Here is a 22,140-nt window from a genome sequence, read left to right as displayed (position 1 = left end):
ATCCAGGCAAAATGGGGGCCACATCTGGCCCCTGAGCTTTAGGTTCCCCATCTGTACCTTAACTGGGCAACATTCCTTTTCTTCCAGATAGCTAGATAAATGAATTTCCCTTTCTTTTAACTACTTGATGAACTAGTTTTAAGAGAACCCTCTACCAAAATCAGTACCTTAGAAAGATATAAAATCCTTTGTTATGCCTAAAATCTTTGGAACCATATTTTTCACATAAACATATGCAAAATTTTATAAACATGTTTACTGCTATGAAGATTACACAACATAAATTAGCATTCCCTTTCTTAAAAGGCAGTGAACTTTGTTATGATTACACTAAACTGCTCTGTTTCTGTTTCAGTGTGTTAAATATGTAGCAATTGAGAATAATTACATTATGAAGACTTAAGAGTACATTTAAAATTTTAAAAAATCACCTTACTGATTAAGAAAATGTAAAATAGAAGAGCTGCATAATGTATTCCATAATATTTAATGCTGTATTCAGCAGAACAGATGACTTATCCCTTACTACAAAGTTTTTGCAGATTTCTGACAAACTTCAATTAAAAAATCTGGTCACTTGACATTCTTTATTCCCTAATTTTGAGCTTTTAATTCAGTACCTTCTGCATATACAGTCTTCACAAACTGACATGCAATGGAAATCATGTTCCATTTTCTTTAGAAATTTTAGAAGAGTGGGTTTTTCCCAAAAAGTCATTTTCTACATCTGGGTTCAGGGATTTGACTTGAAGGGTGAACAGAGAGGGAGAGAGAAGAAAAGACGGAGACAGAGTATTGGGGATAAGGCTTAGGCAGACTGGGAACAGGGCCTGGGCAGAGCTGGGGTGCAGTACGAGCAGTAGGGATGTTAGCGTGTAATTGAATAGTCATGTAACTGCATCAATTTTTCATGGTTACACAGTTATTCAAAAGTCACCAGGGATGGGGCCAGCAGCCAGTGCACTCTCTGCCCCACTCCTGGGAAGCCCCCTGCTACCTCATGCTGCTGCCTCTGTATTAGAGGAAGCAGTGCAGGGTGGCAGGCGGGAGCTGGTCCACTAGGAGAGCCAGATTAAAAGCCAACTCCCTGTGCAGACCAGTTCCCACCTGCCACCTCATGTTGCTGCCTCTCATACAGAGGCAGCAGAGTGGAGCAGCACCAACCTCTATTCATGGGGGACCCGAACCTGGACCCCTCATGGACAGGGACTGCTGCCGCGGAGCAGTATCTGTCTGCAGTGGGCCCAGGCTTGCCGTAGACAGAGCTTGCTCTGCGGCAGCCTCCCCTGCTCTTCTCCGATTCCGGTGCTGCTGCCTCTGATACAGGCAGCAACAGGGGGCAGGCAGGTCCTCTGTAGGAGGCAGCTAGGGGGGCAGGCAGGGCCGTGGAGCCGGCACATACGGAGTGCTGGCTTAAGAGCCAACTCTTTTACATATCAGCTCCCTCCTGCCCCATTTGCTGCCTCTGATACAGAGGCAATGGGGGAGGGAGGGGAAGAGAATGCATGTAGTCAACAGGATTAACCGATAAGCCTAGGCTTATCAGTTAATTGTGTAGCCATCTACACGGTGACATCCCTAATGGGCAGAGCTAGGGAGCTTGCCTCCCCAAGCAACAGCTCAACATACTGCCCACCCGAGACCATATGCTGCTAGCCTGCATATTACAGTGGTGCCTGCTAAAGTAATCACTGGGGCTGTGTCTAGACTGACAAGTTTTTCCGCAAAAGCACTAGCTTTTGCGGAAAAACTTCCCAGCTGTCTACACTGGCCGCTTGAATTTCCACAAGAACACTGACTTCCCACTGTCTGAAATCAGTGCTTCTTGTGGAAATGCTATGCTGCTCCCGTTCGGGCAAAAGCCCTCTTGCGCAAATTCTTTTGCGCAAGAAGGCCAGTGTAGACAACACGGTATTGTTTTGCGCAATAAAGCCGCGATCACGAAAATGGCGATTGGGGCTTTCTTGTGCAAAACCGCGTCTAGATTGGCACAGATGCTCTTCCGCAAAAAGTGCTTTTGCAGAAAAGCGTCCGTGCCAATCTAGACGCTCTTTTCCACAAATGCTTTTAATGGAAAACTTTTCCGTTAAAAGCATTTGTGGAAAATCATGCCAGTCTAGATGTAGCCTGGGGGTACGTCTAGACTACATGGCTCCGTTGATGGAGCCATGTAAATTAATTTACTCGGCATAGTCAAAGAAGCAGGGATTTAAATAATCCCCGCTTCATTAAAATAAAAATGGCCGCCGTGCTGTGCCGACGATCAGCTGATCCAGCACAGCATGGCAGTCTAGACACGGTGCGGTCAACAAGGGAAGCCTTTGTCGACCACTCAGGTAACCTCATTTGGTTTGATGGGTTGGATCACAGCGATCATCTTGAGACTGTCACCCCGCGTGACACCCTACCACTCTGTTTGGCACTATTTTCTTCCACTATTTGATCTGAGGAAGTGGGTCTGGCCCACGAAAGCTCATCATCTAATAAACCATCTTGTTAGTCTTTAAAGTGCTACATAGTCCTGCATTTTGCTTCAGCTATACCAGACTAACATGGCTACATTCCTATTACTATTCCCCAAGCAAAAGCACAGAGTTGGGGTAACAGCCCCCCAGTAAAGTAACACAGACACTGACAGCAGCTTAGTTTGGGGAAGGCTCAGCTACAGGGAGTTGTCAGCAACCAGGAGCACAGCCCCAAATAGACTCAAATCCCAAATAAATCCCTCTTACTCTGTGTACAAGTTTTACACAGAAAAAGCACATAAAGATATTCACACCTTTTATCAATGAAATGTAGATATGCACAACTGTTGGTTTCCGCAGGTAACAATTATTTTCATCAGATTTGAAAATATAAAAAAGTGTTTTTATTAAGTATAAAAAAGCAAGATTTAAGTGATTGAAAATGAAATCAGACAGACCAAAGTAAGTTACTGAGCAGAAATAAAACAAAACATATCAGCTAAGCCTAATACATGTAGTCTATGTCTACATTGCTCTCTCTTGTGCAAGAACATATGCAATGAGCCGTCATTTTTGCGCAAAACCCCCCTCTTGCACAAGAGCCGTTCTGCCTGAAAATAAGCGGCAGAACAGCTCTTGCGCAAGAGGGGTTTTTTGCACAAGCAGGAGTAGTGTAGAATGCTCCTTCTTGCACAAAAGCCCCTTGCGCAAAAATGGCAGCTCATTAAGTATGCAAATGAGGCACAGCGATATTCATCTCTGCACCTCATTTGCATATGTTCTTGCACAAGAGAGCACAATGTAGATATAGCTTAAGGCTATGTCTGCACTTCATGTGCCAGGACAGGCATAAGGATCTTGCAGAAAAAGGAGGTTTTGCACAAAACGGAACCAACTACACTGCTTCTTTTTGCGCAAAAACCCCTTGCACAAAAAGAATGGGCAGAAAATATGCTAATGACATCACAACTCATGCTAAGTCCCTCATTAGCATATTTTCTGCCACAAAAACATGTAGGTTACGTCTAGATTGCATCCCTTTTTCGGAAAAGGGATGCAAATTAGACGTATCGCAATTGCTAATGAAGCGGGCATTTAAATCTCCCCCACTTCATTAGCATAAAAATGGCTGCCACTTTTTTTTGGCACGGAGCTTTGAATAAAGGGATAAGGGACCTTTCGGAAAAGGCTTTATTTTCTGAAAGATCCGCGTCTAGATTTGCACTTTTTTCCGGCAAAGCTCCATGCCGAAAAAAGCGTCAGCCATTTTTATGCTAATGAAGCGGGGGAGATTTAAATCCCCGCTTCATTATCAATTGTGATACGTCTAATTTGCATCCCTTTTCCGAAAAAAGGATGCAATCTAGACGTAGCCATAGTGTAGACAAAGCCTTAGAGTGTGTCTACACAGCAGGGCTTAACTCAAAATAAACTACACAAATTGAACTACATCAATTGCGTATCTTATTTCAAAATAGCTTATTTTGAAATAGGGAGTGTCTACACAGCACTTATTTCAAAATAGGGCACTCTTCTCATACAATGAGGATTACAGGAGTCAGAGTAAGAAGTCCTCTAGCTTGACAGTATTTTGACATTATTTCAAAATAACTGCCTGCTGTGTAGATGCGGACTAAGTTATTTCCAAATAAAGCTAGCGACGAGGAGTCCTGTGGCACCTTATAGACTAACTGAAGTGTAGGAGCATAAGCTTTCGTGGGCAAAGACCCACTTCGTCAGATGCAGTCGAAATGGGTCTTTGCCCACGAAAGCTTATGCTCCTACACTTCAGTTAGTCTATAAGGTGCCACAGGACTCCTCGTCACTTTTGCAGAGTCAGACTAACACGGCTACCCCTCTGATACAAATAAAGCTAGTTATTTCAAAATAATGTTGCTGTGTAGCCTATTTCCCTGCAGGCAGCTATCTGAATTCATAAAAACCTTGGCTGTTCCTGCACAGGGAGCCTGTTCCTTTAATTAGAACTTTCCCCCCAGCATTCAGTCTACCCCAGTTAGCTGTTAACTGGACTAGTTCAGTTAAGTGGCCCATCTGGCCTCAACTAACCCCTTTTGCTCCTGTGTATGGTGAACCCACAGGACCAACCCGGCAGCACCCCAGCTGCTCTACCCGAGGTGTCCCGCAACAAAAGCCTGGTCTGCTGGGGGGGGGGGGGGGTGCACTAGCTGTGCCCCCTCCCCCCCAGCAGACCAGAGAGACCTGAGCAAAGCCGCACAGGCGGAGGGAACCTGCTGCCCGTGCGGCTTTGCTCCTGTCTCCCTAGGGTGCTGGGGGGAGTCCCCCCCAGTACCCCAGGGAGACCCGAGCAAAGCCGCACAGGTGGAGGGACCCCGCCACCCGTGTGGCTTTGCTCCTGTCTCCCTGGTCTGCTGGGGGGGTCCAGCGACTTTGCTGGACCCCCCCCCCCAGCAGACCAAGGAGACCGGGAGAAGCTTTTCTCGCCCCGGAGGACACGGGCGGCGACCCGCCACCCGTGAGCTCCGGGGCGAGAAAAGCCCCGTTCGTAAGTGCGGATCCGACATAAGTCGGGGACTGCCTGTAAAAAGCTTAGGTTTGCCAGTAGGCTTTAACATGTGCTAGGATGGTTAAGTATAAAGTGCCTTATCTACACTAGAGTTTTAGAACACATTAGCTCCCACACCTTTTATCCTAGTCACTCTCAACAAAGCCTAAATAAGATTAGAAAGCATTGTCTACACTGTTTCTGCCACTCCTGGAGTGGAACGAATGTTGAATTATGTGTCCAATTTTTCCTAGTATACAATAGGCTTAAGAATGGTCAAATGTTAAAATATTCTCAAGTTTTCACTGACATTTTTGTCATTGGCCCTGTCATTCTTCTGGTCTCCTAAACTCTTTTTATCAGATATAGCTAACCATTTCACACAAACAACCCTAAGGCTTGAAAAAGCGCTTCAGAACATTTAACTTTGAAAGGTTCAGGACTCTAGGAACAGTCAAGAGCTGTGTGGGATAGATATAAAATGAAACATTATACAATAATGCTCATCTTTTGGGAGTAAATCTGGGTTCTGCTATTCCATTGCATTTCAAAATCACATTTAAAACTTGAATTTTTCCCCTTTTTGCACATGATAGGTCACTTTTGTGCTAGATTTTATAACCTAGTTTCAAAAAACCTCTCCTGACCAGAGACTGAAGCCAACTCAAATAGTTTGACTTTATTTTGGCACACATCGCACTGGTCTATTAAAAATTAAGCTTCTTGTTTTGTGCTTTACACCTCAATGCTTACATTAATTGCTAATGTGTTGGTTATAGCTGATAATAACTAAACAAAAAATACAAAAAAGTGACAAGAAATCTGTTGAAAGTATTCATGAAGTTTACAAAGACTTTGTCTTAGTTTATAGAGAAAATGTAGAATTCTGTAAAGATGTTTCTGTGATTGTCTCTAATTTTAATCTTTTTCATTTCAAGCTATTTGTGTAATTCCCACACACAATTTTGAATAGACCTTGTCTATACTGTAAAAATTTACCGTGTCTTAAAAGGTTAGCTGACACTAAGCTGAACAACGTTTAGCCGTCAATACCTACCCACACAAGGCAGGATCAGCATTATGTCAGCTAATGTCATTCTTGCTGCTCAGAAATAGTAAGATGTCATAGTGTAGCCCATGTAAAGCATGCTCAAGTGTGTTTGCTCACAAAGCAAACACTGACAAACTAGTAAATTGTACATTAAAACAATATTTACAATCAGTGCAATGTGAATCCTCAACCATTAGTCCAATAAGTATTAGTCCAGTCATACAAAAAAGAGCAACACAAATAATTAGTGGTATGGAGCAGCTTCCATAGGAGGAAAGATGAAAAAATTGAGGACTGTCCAGCTTTACAAAAAGACAAATAAAGGGGATATGCTTTAGGTCTAAAATATCATAAGTGGTGCGGAGAAAATGGTCATCTCTTCGGTAGATTTTTTTTATTTGACTTCTTACTATTCTTTTTAATTTGGGGCTATACATTTAATTAGAGACTCTATGATGGCGTTTTTATAAAAAGTTTCCATGCATCTAGCAAACATTTCACTCGTATCTTTTCTCAGTTGATAAATTGCCCTGTTATGTTTATTCCCTCTGAAGCATCTGGCAATGAACACTATCAGAAAATAAGATACTGGGCTAGATGAACAATTGGTCTGAACCTGGATATCCATTCTTATGTTCTTTTATCATCTTAATTAATATTAAGCAATATCATAACCTCCCATTGAACATATTAAACAACTGAGAACCTTCACCCTAAACTTTCAAGCTAAATTGCTTAATAATTTAACAGAACATCTAATCTTAATATTACAACTATAATTACTTATACTCAGTGGGGGTATGTCTACACTACCCCCCTAGTTCGAACTAGGGGGGTAATGTATGCATACCGAACTTGCTAATGAAGCCCGGGATTTGAATTTCCCGGGCTTCATTAGCATAAAGCCGGCTCCGCCATTTTTAAAAGCCGGCTCCGCCATTTTTAAAAGCCGGCTTGTTCGAACCCTGTGCCGCGCGGCTACACGCGGCACGGGCTAGATAGTTCGAACTATGTAGCCATTCCGATCTATCTGTACACCTCGTTCCACGAGGCGTACAGATAGTTCGGAATAACTACGTAGTTCGAACTATCTAGCCCGTGCCGCGTGTAGCCGCGCGGCACAGGGTTCGAACAAGCCGGCTTTTAAAAATGGCGGAGCTGGCTTTATGCTGATGAAGCCCGGGAAATTCAAATCCCGGGCTTCATTAGCAAGTTCGGTATGCATACATTACCCCCCTAGTTCGAACTAGGGGGGTAGTGTAGACATACCCTGAGTGCTTCTAGACTGGCAAGATTTTGCGCAGAAGCAGATGCTTTTGCGCAAAAACTTGCCAGCTGTCTACACTGGCCACTTGAATTTGCGCAAGAGCACTGACTTTGTAATGTACAAAATCAGTGTCTCTTGCGCAAATCCTTTCACGCTCCCGCTCGGGAAAAAGCCCTCTTGCGCAAGAATACTTGCGCAAGAGTGCCAGTGTAGACAGGGAAGAACTGTTTTGCTCAAAAAAACCCGATGGCTAAAATGGCGATCGGGGCTTTCTTGCTCAAAATTGCGTCTAGACTGGCCAAGGATGCTTTTGCGCAAAAGCACTTTTTGCGCAAAAGCATCCGTGCCAATCTAGACGCGCTTTTGCGGAAATACTTTTAATGGAAAAACTTTTCCATTAAAAGTATTTCCGCAAAATCATGCCAGTCTAGATGCAGCCAGTGTGGTGTCCACTTCTCACCATCCTCACCATCAAACTTAACAGGCACAAATTGCAACTACATACAGGGAGGCTATCCCTTTTGCAAATCTGCCCCTCAGAGAAGTATAGTAGAATCTCTAATATACAAACTAACCTGGCAACAACACACCACATTTGGAACTGGAAGTACACAATCAAGCGTCAGAGACCTCCCGTCCCTAGCCCCCCTAAAAGCAAATGCTGTACAGCACAATACTGTGTTGAACACAAGCTACTAAAAAGTAAAGGTAAATTGACAAAATATTCAAAAAGGTAAGGAAACTATTTCCGGGCTTGTTTCATTTACATTATGATGGTTAAAAGCAGCATTTTTCTTCTGCATAGTAAAGTTTCAAAGCTATATTAAGCCAATGTTCCAGTGCAAACTTTTGAAGGAACAATCCTAATGTTTTGCTCTGAGCCAGAAAGAGGCAAGGGGTAGAGCCCTAAGAGAAGGGGTGGAGTGGGGGCAGGAATAGGCAGGGTTTGGGGATTAGGATTTGAGCATCCCCAGAAAAAATTAAAACGCGGAGCCTGTGGCTGAGAATCTTCAATATCAGGAAAACACAGTGTGCCAAATATTTAGCCCACGGCTAGCTCGGCAATGAAGGGAGCTGGATACTGGCTAGGTGCATGGGACAGACGCCCTTTCTCAGGTTATAGAATGGCCAGCTAGCTGCTGTGAGGAGGATCTTTCAATGCAATTGTTGGAGCAGACTCCACAGGCTCTTACACAACTCTACCCATAGGGCCATGAGTAGATCCAACTCCCATTTGTGTCACATTCAGCCCTACTCTCCTATGTGGAGTAAGGCATAACATTTGCATGCTGAATGTCAACTTCAGAGGGCACCAGGATATACAGAGCTGTTCATTGATCCTTATTATTGCTTATATTGTGGCAGCATCCAATGGTCCAATTTCATAGACCTACTGAGCAATGAAAATACAGATGAAATGGTCCCTGTTATGAAAGCTCCCCCACTTCTCATCTGAAACCTATACAGGCCCAATCACATGGTATTTATATGATTGGGCTTCCATAGGCACACAAGGGTTATAGAGGGAAGCATTCAGAGGAGCCACTGGTCTACCTTTGGCTATTGGCCCCAGGATTTGCTCTATGGAGCTTTCCACATATGCCACAGAAAAGAGTATTTTGGCTCATCTCATGTGGACATGATAGCAGTTTTCAGGTGTCTAATAGGGTGTCATAAGGAGGAGGGAGAAAAGGAGGAGGTGTCATAAGGAGGCCTCTGAGGATAGAACAAGAAGCAATGGGCTTAAACTGCAGCGAGGGAGCTTTAGGTTGGACATTAGGAAAAAGTTCCTAACTGTCAGGGTAGTCAAACACTGGAATAAATTGCCCAGGGAGGTTGTGGAATCTCCATCTCTGGAGATATTTAAGAGTAGGTTAGATTAATGTCTATCAGGGATGGTCTAGATGGTGTTTGGTCCTGCCATGAGGGCAGGGGACTGGACTTGACGATCTCTCGAGGTCCCTTCCAATCCTAGTATTCTATGATTCTATGAAGTGTATTTACTGAGCAGTGAAAACTGAACCAAGTAGGAGGACTTTTAAACTGTGACCCAGTTCTGCAAACAAATTTTGCAGATGGACCCTGGACAGGTCTGACAATAGGACTGGAGTTTAAATCCACTTTAATCTGAGTCGCTATACACCAGCTCATAATTAAAACAAGCTCAATTTTTCACAGTGTATTTGTATGAGGTCATTTGCAAAGAATGTCTCCTAAAACTTTGAAATAATTTTCCCATTATACCACCCCTAACTTTCAGATTCCAATGCACAGCTGTGTTTAGCTCATGGCAAAGCAATATACAAATATAAACAATACACATCTAAAAAGAGAATATAATCATCGTGCATATGGATAGCGCCAAAGCTCACAGCAGTTTTACACCTCCTTTCAACCTCAGGTCCATCCATAATTGTAATGGAATTTGACAATAATTATGTTGCAGAGCACAAAGTCCCAATCTGAAACTCATAAATAAAACAACTGGTCTTTAAAACAGACCATGAAAGGATGGGTGATTTGTAGATGACACACAAAAATAACTCATTTTACCTGATAGGAATTCAAGAAGTAGTCTTTCAAATTTCCACCTAATGTACCTGATGTGTACTTTAACCTACGAAGTTTTAAAATAACACTTTCAAGGGCAGGGGCAGCAGGTTTGAATAATTTTTGGTGGTGCCCCATTAGCCACACCTCCTGACCCCCATTAACCACACCCCCTGACCCCTGTTAACCACATCCCCTGATCCCCATTACCCAGGCCTCTGGAGGTAACACGCTCGGGGCAAGATGGACACATGACCCAAAGTAAAAGGTGTCATGTCACTCTTCTCGAAGGACTTTTCCCACCATCCTCCTACCAAAAGTGATTAGTTTGGCCTCCACCAAACCCCCCTCATGCAACTATCCTGTAATTGCATTAACCCAATGTGTGTGACATTAACTCGGGGGCAGAGAGGCTGGGGAAAGTGTTCCCTCTAAGGTTATGTCTACACTCACGGCTTCTTGCGCTAGTACAGCCGTTCTTGCACAAGAACCTACAGAGCATCCACACTGGCTGCCTGCTCTTGTGCAAGGAAATTTACAGTACGGCTCTTTTCTAATAGGTATAAGCTCTCTTGTGCAAGAGGGCAGTGTGGACGCTCGACAGGGATTTCTTGTGCAAGAAACCCCTGTGGCTAAAATGGCCATCGGAGCTTTCTTGCACAAGAGAGCATCCATACTGCCATGGATGCTCTTGCACAAAAGCACAGCTCACCCATGGCAGTGTGGACGTGTTCTTGCGCAAAACTTCTTGCACAAGATCCCTTGCTCTGAATATTGCTGAAGCATGGGCACCACAAGCTCATATAACTCACCACCCATGTTCAAGGGTGATTTATAATTTACTTACAAAAATGCCTTTTTATATGACCTTTTAAACTGTACTTTGAATATGTGTGCAGCACCTTCAATATCTCAGCAGGGCTTGATGTACAAATAAAATCAAGTTTGTTATTTATTTCAGACTTCTGTTTGCAAATTCTATGTAATAATGTTAGAAATTAACACACAAAGTGCCATATGTTCCAATTATTTGTCAGTTAACAAAATATTTTAGAGCTCAAAAGCCAGACTGTGTGTGCACTACATTGAAAAAAGCAGCAAGAAAATAGATTTTAGCTTCATGCTTCAAAGCATCTGTTTTAAACAAAAGTGAGAAAAACATTGTTTCAGAAATGGTAATATCCTTTTAAGCAACAGTTGTTAAATTAGGATCTCATGACTTGTATTAAACTTGAGCTTTCAGGTGTGGAGTGTGATCATTCTGGCAAATTTCAAGCTGGCTCCTACTCCCATCCAAATCAATGGCTGTAGATTTAATGGAGCAGACTCCCTAAATGCCCAATATTTCAGAAGAAGAAAGTCTGTCACAAAAGACTAATAACCTTTTGCTGAACACAGGCACAAAGAGAGCGTCTACACTAGCACGGATGCTTTTGCACAAAAGCACATCTTTTGCGCAATAGCATCCGTGCCTGTGTAGACGCTCTCTTTTGCAAGAAAGCTCCAATGGCCATTTTAGCCATCTGGCTTTCTTGTGCAAGAAATTAACGTTGCTGTCTACACTGGCCCTTTTGCACAAGAATACTTGTGCAAGAAGGCTTATCCCTGAGTGGGAGCATCAGAGTATTTGTGCAAGAAGCACTGATTTTGTACAGTACAAGGTCAGTGTTCTTGCACAAATACTCGCAGCCAGTGCAGACAAGCGGCAAGATTTTGCACAAAAGCAAGTGCTTTTGCGCAAAATCATGCCAGTCTAGACGCAGCCACAGCGTTCACTCTGGTTTGGAGCCAAGAGAATCATTTTTACCAGACTGTGACAGGGTTGCTCCACCACCCCGCTCTTCTACCACGCCGTCCCCGGCGTACTGGGGAGAAGTGGCTGCCCCGCGCCTGCCCCAGCGGTGCTCCGCCTGCTCCATCACGGCTGGGGGGGCTGGCAGAGGCAGCCTTGTGCCCCGCGCCAGAGCCCGACGGGACCCGAGGGGTGGGGGGAGATGCGGCGTGGGAGCTCCGGCCACTGCCGAGACCGCGCATGCCTGGGATTGCCCATCTTGACCACAACGGTAGCAGAATGGTCCTTTCCTCCTTCGGTTGGGTGGGATGGCAGCTCCAGGTGCTGACTTCTCCATCACCACAGCCTGAGGTTCCTCATCCCTGCAAATCCTTGCTTGGTCAATGGCTCTCTGTAACTCAGCAATCTGTTCTGTCAGGACCTGAACTTGTTGGGCAAGGTCTCCTCTGGTGTTCACCATAGGCACGCCTGGTTGGGTCAGGCATCTGGGCCTCCCAAAGCCCACTGGTAGCCTGCCTTTCTTCCTCCTCTCTCACCTCCTTTATCAGTTGGGAGTACGTAGGGGGGTGTTCCTGTCGTTCTCTTAGCCGGAGGCGTAGTAGAATCGGGCTGTAATATGCAGTTCCTCTTACAATTTGAGCCAATCTGGTCTGGTCCATCTGCTCAGCAGTCACTGCTCCCCTAATGACAGCTCTCTGCAGCAGCCTCTCCAACCTCTGTACATAGGCTGAGACCTTCTCTTCCCGGTGCTGCTTAGCATTGAGAAAATTACAGAAACTGTCTTCAGGACCCTCCATGCTCCCAAAGGTGTGAGTGAGGGCCTCTAGGCAGTCCTTTACACTGACCTCAGGATTAGTGAGCTTCAAGGTGCGAATCACATCTAAAGCTGGGCCCCAGAGACTGTCTACTAAACATCTTGGCTAAGTCTAGACTGGCATGATTTTCCGCAAATGCTTTTAACGGAAAAGTTTTTCCATTAAAAGCATTTGCGGAAAAGAGCGTCTAGATTGGAACGGACGCTTTTCCGCAAAAGCACTTTTTGTGGAAAAGTGTCCATGCCAATCTAGACGCGGTTTTGCGCAAGAAAGCTCCGATCGTCATTTTCGCCATTGGGGCTTTTTGGCACAAAACAGTTTTTAGCTGTCTACACTGGCCCTCTTGCGCAAAAACATTTCCGGAAAAGGGCTTTTGCCTGAACGGGAACGTCAAAACATTTTCTCATGAAGCTCTGATTTCGGACAGTAGAACGTCAGTGCTTTTGCGCAAAATCAAGCGGCCAGTGTAGACAGCTGGCAAGTTTTTGCGCAAAAGCATATGCTTTTGCGTAAAAACTTACCAGTCTAGACGCAGCCCTTCATTTTTCTCTGTCTGGCACAGCCCAATGCTCTAGCATTTCAGTGGTGTGTTTTAGCCAGGGTTCAAACTCCTCTTCCCCAGGAAATAATCTTAACTTACAATAGGAGCTTGCCATAGCATGGGATAGCCCACATTTTGCCAAGATTTGCCCCAAGGCATTTGCCCAATCATCTGCTGAGGTTGCTGCCTCTGAGCTAGAGGCTTCTGAGCCAGGGCCCAACAAACCTGACAGACTAGCCATGATACAAACAGTAATTTCCTCAAATACAAATCACAATTATTTCCCACAATAGCAACTCACTCAACATGTGCTTGCGAGGGGTACTGACCCAGGACATCCTGGACGAGCCCCCAAAATGTAACCCTTCTGCCGGGTATGCCTAGCAGTAACCAGGGCTGGGTTCAATATCTTGGGGTCCATCTGACACTGAACCGGCTCAAGACCCCACCCAGTAATCTGGGAAATTCACACCCCCCTAGGTGCCTCTGAAAGGCAATGCTTCCCCACTCGCAAGCACTGAGTCTGAGTGTAGGAAAGAAACATTTAGGCTACGTCTAGACTGGCATGATTTTCCGGAAATGCTTTTAACGGAAAAGTTTTCCATTAAAAGCATTTTCGGAACAAAGCACTTTTTGCGGAAAAGCGTCCGTGCCATTTTCGCGATAGAGCTTTTTTGCGGAAAACAAATCTGGGCTGTCTACACTGGCCCTTTTGAGCAAAAGGACTTTTGCCCAAACGGAAGCAGCATAGTATTTCCGCAAAAACACTGACAATCTTACATGAGATCATCAGTGCTTTTGCAGAAATTCAAGCGGCCAGTGTAGACAGCTGGCAAGTTTTTCCAGAAAAGTGGCTGATTTTCCGGAAAAACTGGCCAGTCTAGACACAGCCTTAATGAAACGGAAAGAGAAGTCATACGGCATTAACTTGGGGAAAACACCACAAACAGTTCATAACCCAAACATGAGCTAAGCCCTACCCCCAGCCAAGAATCACCTGAAGTCCAAAGAGTTTGACACCCCAAAAGCCTCTCTCCCTGGTCCGTGGCACCGAGCCCTAAAGTTCACCCGCAAGGTTTCACCTCCCAACCTGGGTGGAAATGGCAATCTTACATGAGATCATCAGTGCTTTTGTGGAAATCCAAGCAGCCAGTGTAGACAACTGGCAAGTTTTTCCAGAAAAGCAGTTGATTTTCTGGAAAAACTGGCCAGTCTAGACACAGCCCTCAGGGAATCTGCTTTAGGTCTGTCCTTAAAACAAAGAGGGAAAGGAGCAGGTTGGGCCAATTTTACAGCTCATACCTAGCAGGTGTACAGCACACTGACTCAAGACCCTTAACCTTTCCCCCCAGCTCAGTTCACTCAGCTCTAGAAGCGGGGAGGTTTGTTCTTCCGAGACCTCTTACCATGATGGTGGTGTATCTCCTGCAAGCACTGCTGACATGTTTTACAGTTCCCACATTTAGGGGTAGCATGATTAGTGACCCCCACAACAGTCCCAAAGTATTTACAATTCTCCACATTCCATTCCAACACTGACCCCGCCCCCCCCCCCCCCCCCATCAGTCCTGGCTGAATGGGATATACATAGCCACACCTCCTATTCTCTCCTGAGCTGTATATACATATCAACAGTTAACAGTTAATTACCTTGCAGAGCTAAACAATTGTAGCAGGCACACCCACCCCTCCTTTTAGCTAGCTGATAGCAAGCAGCAGTTCAGCCCCAGCTTACAGGAGCAAGCCTCACCTCAATTCCCACAATGCCACCTAGTGGACAGCTAGTCCACAGGAAACTAAAAAACAACATATCTTATTCTTCGGGGCAAGGTGTGAGATCATAATAAAAATACAGGGGGCCACATTCTTACTTGAGTTCTACCATAGACACAATACAACCAACACTTTTGATGAGGTTCCCAGGGTAATAAAGAACACAATTCCACCAAATACAAGGAGTCCCCCCCACTTTCTGACGGCCAGATTTATAACCCCACCAAACTTACAATCGGAACATGGCAGAGGCTATAAAAATCCCAGAAAACACCTCCCTTCGGCCTCTTTCCTGCTCAGACCTCTGCACTAGGGATTGATGCTAAAGGGGGCATTCTAACAAAGGAGCCGATGTCCTTCCATCGATTTGGAGGCGGCCCCAGACATGACGTAATTCGGCCTTGAAAGACGGAGAACTCCCCCGTCCTTGCTATTCTTAACCGCTGGACGTCCCCGGTGTGTCGGATGAGTTCTGGCTAGTGGGTGGCACGATGACTCCAGAGTCAGGAAGCCAGGCGTGGCCGGAGGACTCTGTAAAAAGAGGGCCGCTCTAGGCAAAGGAAAGCCTTTGCTTGTCTGAGCAGCCCGCTCCTCAGGCAGAGAGAAGGACGCTTCACTGACATAGGAGGTAGGGAATGCTCTCGTGCGAACAAGCAGGGGAAGAGAGAGCATGGCATCTCCAGCCAGCAGCACGGAGAACACTGGTCTGGGTGTTGCGTTGCATGGCCGATGCAGACTGGTCTAGAAAGACCGGGGGCTCACCTTCGAGTCCGAAACAATTGACTCAATTGGTTGTGTCAGACAGGACTGTATTCTCAAAGGGTATTGAGCGAGAGCGTGACGTTATCTCCTGTAAACGGGACCATAAGGAGAGCTCGTTGGGGCAGCCACCGTTACATACTTGCAACCGATCTTGCACAAAATGCGGCATGTGAGGTGTCCATGGAAAGGTTGTGATCTGCTGGTTCGGAGAATGGTATTTCTATGCATGTATCCATTTTGTACTTGACGCGAGGAGCATTGGCACTGGACCTGTATTTCAAAGGTTGGCCCCTGGGCTAAGGCCCAAGGGGTATTTAGCCAGCACATTGTGAAGAGACCACGCGAGCTGAATGGCTCATCAAAAGCACAATGGACTGACAATGGACACTGGGAGACGCCCGTTGTGGATGTTCCAGCTGAAGTACAAAGTAATGGCCCTTGCTGTGACTAAGCAAAGTTAAACATAGAGAGGCGACTTGCCCACGTGACTCCCTCCGTACTCCATCTTAATCTGTCATTGTCCCCAGGAAGGGCGATAGGAGTCCCTTCACATGGCGGAGGCTGTAAAAATCCCAGGCAACACCTCCCTTGGGCCTCTTTCCTGCTCACACCTCTGCACTAGGGATTGATACTAAAGGGGGCATTCCAACAAAGGGGCCGCTGTCCTTCCAACGATTTGGAGGCGGCCCCAGACTTGACGTAAGCCAGCAAGCAGTTTATTCCATCACGTTACAAGCCGAGTCAGGAACGTTGCAACGAGTGTACGTATTTGATAACATTTACTCTCCCTTTCTGTCGCAGCTCCGCGTGGCACAGCCAAGGGGGCCACCGCCGCCGCCACAGCGCCGCCTCTCGCGCCCTGCTGGACTCCCCCGAGGCTTCGAAGAACGCCAACGTGAGCCTAGGCCTCAGCACGGCCGGGACGCTCGCAGCCACAGAGCGCTGCTTCTTCTCTAGTCGGCTTGGGCGCCCCTCTTTGGCGGCGCTGATGAGCAGCCAAGCCAGAGGGACTGCTCATCCGCTGGGCTTTAAAGAGGTGGCTAGGAAGGAAAGCTTGCTCTTGGGCCTTCCTTTCTGTTTCTCACTGGGGCTCTTCTGCCACTGGCTGTGCTAAGGAACGGCAGGCAAGAAAGCAAGAGGAGGCCGAAGGCCAGCAGCCGCCGCGACAGTAAGCATGCGCCAGCTGGGACTCTAACCCAGCTCGCAGGAATGGGAATCATGCATGATGCCTCTACACCACTGGCGCGCCGGCAAGCCCAGCTCGCTAAGCCGTCTCATCCTGCCTCGGGCCGCCGGCGTGGGCCGCTCAAAGGAGGGGCGGTGGCCAGCCAAGCCTTTCTGCAGACGAGGTGGCCGAGAGGTTAAGGCGATGGACTGCTAATCCGTTGTGCTCTGCACGCGTGGGTTCGAATCCCACCTTCGTCGCTTGCCTGCCGCTCTTCTTTTGGCCGTGGGGTCCTTCTTCCAGGCATCTTCTGCGCTTGCCTGCCCAAGCAACTCCTACCGGTAACAAGAGGCGTCAAGCAGCCGGGGAAAGTGGATCCTAAGAGCCTCCCCGTGCCCGTGGACGAGGGGCAGGCTGCTCTGTGGAAACGACTTCCAGCTGCCCTGACCCGTTCACTAGGCTTCTCATCTGGATGCAAACGGTGTCCCGGAATTCGGCCTTGAAAGACGGAGAACTCCCCCGTCCTTGCTATTCTTAACCGCTGGACGTCCCCGGTGTGTCGGATGAGTTCTGGCTAGTGGGTGGCACGATGACTCCAGAGTCAGGAAGCCAGGCGTGGCCGGAGGACTCTGTAAAAAGAGGGCCGCTCTAGGCAAAGGAAAGCCTTTGCTTGTCTGAGCAGCCCGCTCCTCAGGCAGAGAGAAGGACGCTTCACTGACATAGGAGGTAGGGAATGCTCTCGTGCTAACAAGCAGGGGAAGAGAGAGCATGGCATCTCCAGCCAGCAGCACGGAGAACACTGGTCTGGGTGTTGCGTTGCATGGCCGATGCAGACTGGTCTAGAAAGACCGGGGGCTCACCTTCGAGTCCGAAACAATTGACTCAATTGGTTGTGTCAGACAGGACTGTATTCTCAAAGGGTATTGAGCGAGAGCGTGACGTTATCTCCTGTAAACGGGACCATAAGGAGCGCTCGTTGGGGCAGCCACCGTTACATACTTGCAACCGATCTTGCACAAAATGCGGCATGTGAGGTGTCCATGGAAAGGTTGTGATCTGCTGGTTCGGAGAATGGTATTTCTATGCATGTATCCATTTTGTACTTGACGCGAGGAGCATTGGCACTGGACCTGTATTTCAAAGGTTGGCCCCTGGGCTAAGGCCCAAGGGGTATTTAGCCAGCACATTGTGAAGAGACCACGCGAGCTGAATGGCTCATCAAAAGCACAATGGACTGACAACGGACACTGGGAGACGCCCGTTGTGGATGTTCCAGCTGAAGTACAAAGTAATGGCCCTTGCTGTGACTAAGCAAAGTTAAACATAGAGAGGCGACTTGCCCACGTGACTCCCTCCATACTCCATCTTAATCTGTCATTGTCCCCAGGAAGGGCGATAGGAGTCCCTTCACATGGCGGAGGCTGTAAAAATCCCAGGCAACACCTCCCTTGGGCCTCTTTCCTGCTCACACCTCTGCACTAGGGATTGATACTAAAGGGGGCATTCCAACAAAGGGGCCGCTGTCCTTCCAACGATTTGGAGGCGGCCCCAGACTTAACGTAAGCCAGCAAGCAGTTTATTCCATCACGTTACAAGCCGAGTCAGGAACGTTGCAACGAGTGTACGTATTTGATAACATTTACTCTCCCTTTCTGTCACAGCTCCACGTGGCACAGCCAAGGGGGCCGCCGCCGCCACAGCGCCGCCTCTCGCGCCCTGCTGGACTCCCCTGAGGCTTCGAAGAACGCCAACGTGAGCCTAGGCCTCAGCACGGCCGGGACGCTCGCAGCCACAGAGCGCTGCTTCTTCTCTAGTCGGCTTGGGCACCCCTCTTTGGCGGCGCTGATGAGCAGCCAAGCCAGAGGGACTGCTCATCCGCTGGGCTTTAAAGAGGTGGCTAGGAAGGAAAGCTTGCTCTTGGGCCTTCCTTTCTGTTTCTCACTGGGGCTCTTCCGCCACTGGCTGTGCTAAGGAACGGCAGGCAAGAAAGCAAGAGGAGGCCGAAGGCCAGCAGCCGCCGCGACAGTAAGCATGCGCCAGCTGGGACTCTAACCCAGCTCGCAGGAATGGGAATCATGCATGATGCCTCTACACCACTGGCGCGCCGGCAAGCCCAGCTCGCTAAGCCGTCTCATCCTGCCTCGGGCCGCCGGCGTGGGCCGCTCAAAGGAGGGGCGGTGGCCAGCCGAGCCTTTCTGCAGACGAGGTGGCCAAGAGGTTAAGGCGATGGACTGCTAATCCGTTGTGCTCTGCACGCGTGGGTTCGAATCCCACCTTCGTCGCTTGCCTGCCGCTCTTCTTTTGGCCGTGGGGTCCTTCTTCCAGGCATCTTCTGCGCTTGCCTGCCCAAGCAACTCCTACCGGTAACAAGAGGCGTCAAGCAGCCGGGGAAAGTGGATCCTAAGAGCCTCCCCGTGCCCGTGGACGAGGGGCAGGCTGCTCTGTGGAAACGACTTCCAGCTGCCCTGACCCGTTCACTAGGCTTCTCATCTGGATGCAAACGGTGTCCCGGAATTCGGCCTTGAAAGACGGAGAACTCCCCCGTCCTTGCTATTCTTAACCGCTGGACGTCCCCGGTGTGTCGGATGAGTTCTGGCTAGTGGGTGGCACGATGACTCCAGAGTCAGGAAGCCAGGCGTGGCCGGAGGACTCTGTAAAAAGAGGGCCGCTCTAGGCAAAGGAAAGCCTTTGCTTGTCTGAGCAGCCCGCTCCTCAGGCAGAGAGAAGGACGCTTCACTGACATAGGAGGTAGGGAATGCTCTCGTGCTAACAAGCAGGGGAAGAGAGAGCATGGCATCTCCAGCCAGCAGCACGGAGAACACTGGTCTGGGTGTTGCGTTGCATGGCCGATGCAGACTGGTCTAGAAAGACCGGGGGCTCACCTTCGAGTCCGAAACAATTGACTCAATTGGTTGTGTCAGACAGGACTGTATTCTCAAAGGGTATTGAGCGAGAGCGTGACGTTATCTCGTTCCACGAGGAGTAACGGTAGTTCGAATTAGAAAGCCTAATTCAAACTACCTACTCCATGCCGCGTGTAGCAGCGGGCACGGAGTCCAAACTACCCGGTATTTAAAATTGGCGGTGCACGGCAAGATGCAAATGAAGCCCGGGATATTTTAATCCCGGGCTTCATTTGTAACTTCGTTCAAACGAGGCTAGTAGTGTAGACATACACTTATGTATCAATAGATTAGAAATGCTTCCAAGTCATACCGACAGCAAATCTGACATTTTTGAAAAGTTACTGGCTTGTTTTATTGTAGAGATAAGCTGAAACATGATTTATGAAGACTGGCTCAAGTTCCGGACCCACTATGACGCGTCAGCAACCTATGGCACGCATGCCATTAGCAGCATGCAAACTGATTTTCTGTGGCACAGGGCTGTGCTCTAGCCATGCAGCTGAAGGCTGGAGCTTTGGCTTCCTGCTGGGGGGCAGAGTGGTGGTGGAAGAGGCATGTGTATATGTCCCTGGGGCTGGCCCTGCCCGGCCTGGGTGTACTGCTCCTGGGAGCGAAGGGGTTAACACCCTCCCTCCTCCTGTACTTCAGGCTCTGTCTTTTTCTTTGGGAGGGGGCGGAGTGAGGCCTGCTCTATAGATCAGTGCTGGGTGGCAGGTCACACATGGTGAGCCAGTTCCTATGCTGTGCCACACTGCTCCCCTCAAGGTGTGTGAGGGGGCAGGGAGCCCCTTCCCCAGAACCTCACTGTGCCCAAAGCCACACGTGGCAGGTGAGGGGCAAGTCTTGGGCAAAGAGCTGTGCTGGGCAGGGAAGTGATTCTGTATCCCACCTCCACCCCTCTTTGTCCCATCACTGCTCCCAGGGGCTGTGAGTCCCAGCGCTGCTGCCCTGCCGGTGAATGAGCTGAGGAGAATAGGAGGTGGGGGTAGGAGCATGTGGCAGGAGGATGGAAGGAGGCAGGGGCTGCACTTGGGGGGATAGGGCAATGCGAGGAGATCAGACTGTGGGTGGGGGGAGGAATCATGGGGCTGAGCGGAGCGAGGCTGGAGCAGAGGGAAGATGTAACTGGGGGGGGGATACAAGTTTCCTAAGAAGAAGCTGCACTTTCCTCTACTTCCCATCCGTTTGCCTCCCTTTTCCCATGACAGCAGGGTCTTCTTTGCACCTTATCATTGTGTGTGAATGAGAATTTCAGCCCATTTGCACAATTATCAACCAGCCACATGGGTTTTGATGTGCAACTATTTGGCTGCAGCTCTAACTTTCCCATCGCCCACACTGTTCGGCCGTTCCTCGTTCCAATTGACAGTATATGTGTTAGTTGTAGTTTCCTTTTGGTAGCTAACTTGTCAACCCAACCCCTATCGCTTGATTGGTATAGTGGACCTTGTTTATCCAGATGACGTCTGAGCCACCATCTTTTGTCAGTTAGTCGTACTGGCATCAGATTTCATTCATATTGTTGTTTTACAATCAGTGCATCAACACTCATCTGCCCAACCCTCCTCCTTTATCCAGGCTTGAGACTGGCATGAAGAAGCAGACCCCACTGAGAATGGGTAGATGATATAGTAGATTTGTGCAGAGCTAGTCTACAGAAACTAAGCCACTCCGCACTGGACCGGGAAAGATGGAAGGAAATAGTGAGGAAGGCATCAGACACCAACGGGCATTGAGCCCATGGTTGTTGTTGTTGATGATGATGGTGATATTTGACTGCATTCTCACTCTTCCACCTTTTCTGAGTTACTCCCCCAACCTCCTTCCACCCACAAACTCCCTCTTATACCCCCATCCCAGACCCTCTCCTGCTGACAAACTCCCTTCCAGACCCTGCTCTCCTCAGCCCCTCCTGCACCCCACTTCCTGCTCAGATCCTGCACCTCCATCCCACTTGCTGGCAGCCCTGTCCCACACACAGAACCCCTCATTTTTGTCCCCACCCCAGAACCTAAGAGGGTCCCCAAAATCCACTAACCCTCAAACTCCAGAAAAGTAAATCTGGCCTATGGGAAATCCTGAATCCACGTCCTGCCTATCCTTTCCCCTTACCCTTTGAGGCTGGAGTGCCAGAGGAGTGAGATGTCTCAGTTGGGGGCCATATCTGTGAGGGTTGGGGGGGATTTGGAAGTAGTTTTTTGCTTCTCACTTGTATGGTCCACAACTGATTTTTCTGTGGGTCAGTGACCTCGACCCAAAAAAAGTTCCCCACCCCTGCCATAAATAAAGAAAAGATTAAATCTTTTGTATTGGTCATTGTTGAGCCTCCACCCCCCGCTCATCCCTCCCCCGATGGTACAAGTGTCTCTGAAGCCTAGTGCAAGGCCCCCTTTCTCTAGGGCAAACATGGTCTGTAGGCTGGTTTATAATCAATGCCACTCTACCAGAGTATTTATGGCCCTAAGGTATACTCAAAAGTACCAGCCCGCCCCCTACTAGGGTATTTATGGCCCTGCGGCCTAGTCAAAA

At 48.0% G+C, this 22,140-nt stretch overlaps 2 non-coding genes across 2 annotated transcripts; both read left to right on the top strand.

Annotated features, from left to right (window-relative positions):
• Positions 1 to 16,883: 16,883 nt before the first annotated feature.
• On the top strand, positions 16,884 to 16,965 carry TRNAS-GCU (transfer RNA serine (anticodon GCU)). Its single transcript has one exon. It is a non-coding gene; the product is annotated as a tRNA-Ser (tRNA).
• Positions 16,966 to 18,905: 1,940 nt separating this feature from the next.
• On the top strand, positions 18,906 to 18,987 carry TRNAS-GCU (transfer RNA serine (anticodon GCU)). The gene has a single exon. It is a non-coding gene; the product is annotated as a tRNA-Ser (tRNA).
• The last annotated feature ends 3,153 nt before the right edge of the window (positions 18,988 to 22,140 follow it).

The sequence above is a fragment of the Pelodiscus sinensis genome, chromosome 1, assembly GCF_049634645.1.
Source record: "Pelodiscus sinensis isolate JC-2024 chromosome 1, ASM4963464v1, whole genome shotgun sequence".
Taxonomy (NCBI): Eukaryota; Metazoa; Chordata; order Testudines; family Trionychidae; genus Pelodiscus; species Pelodiscus sinensis.
The sequence above is the reverse complement of the archived record's forward strand: the minus strand, read 5'-3'. Positions and strand labels throughout refer to the sequence as shown.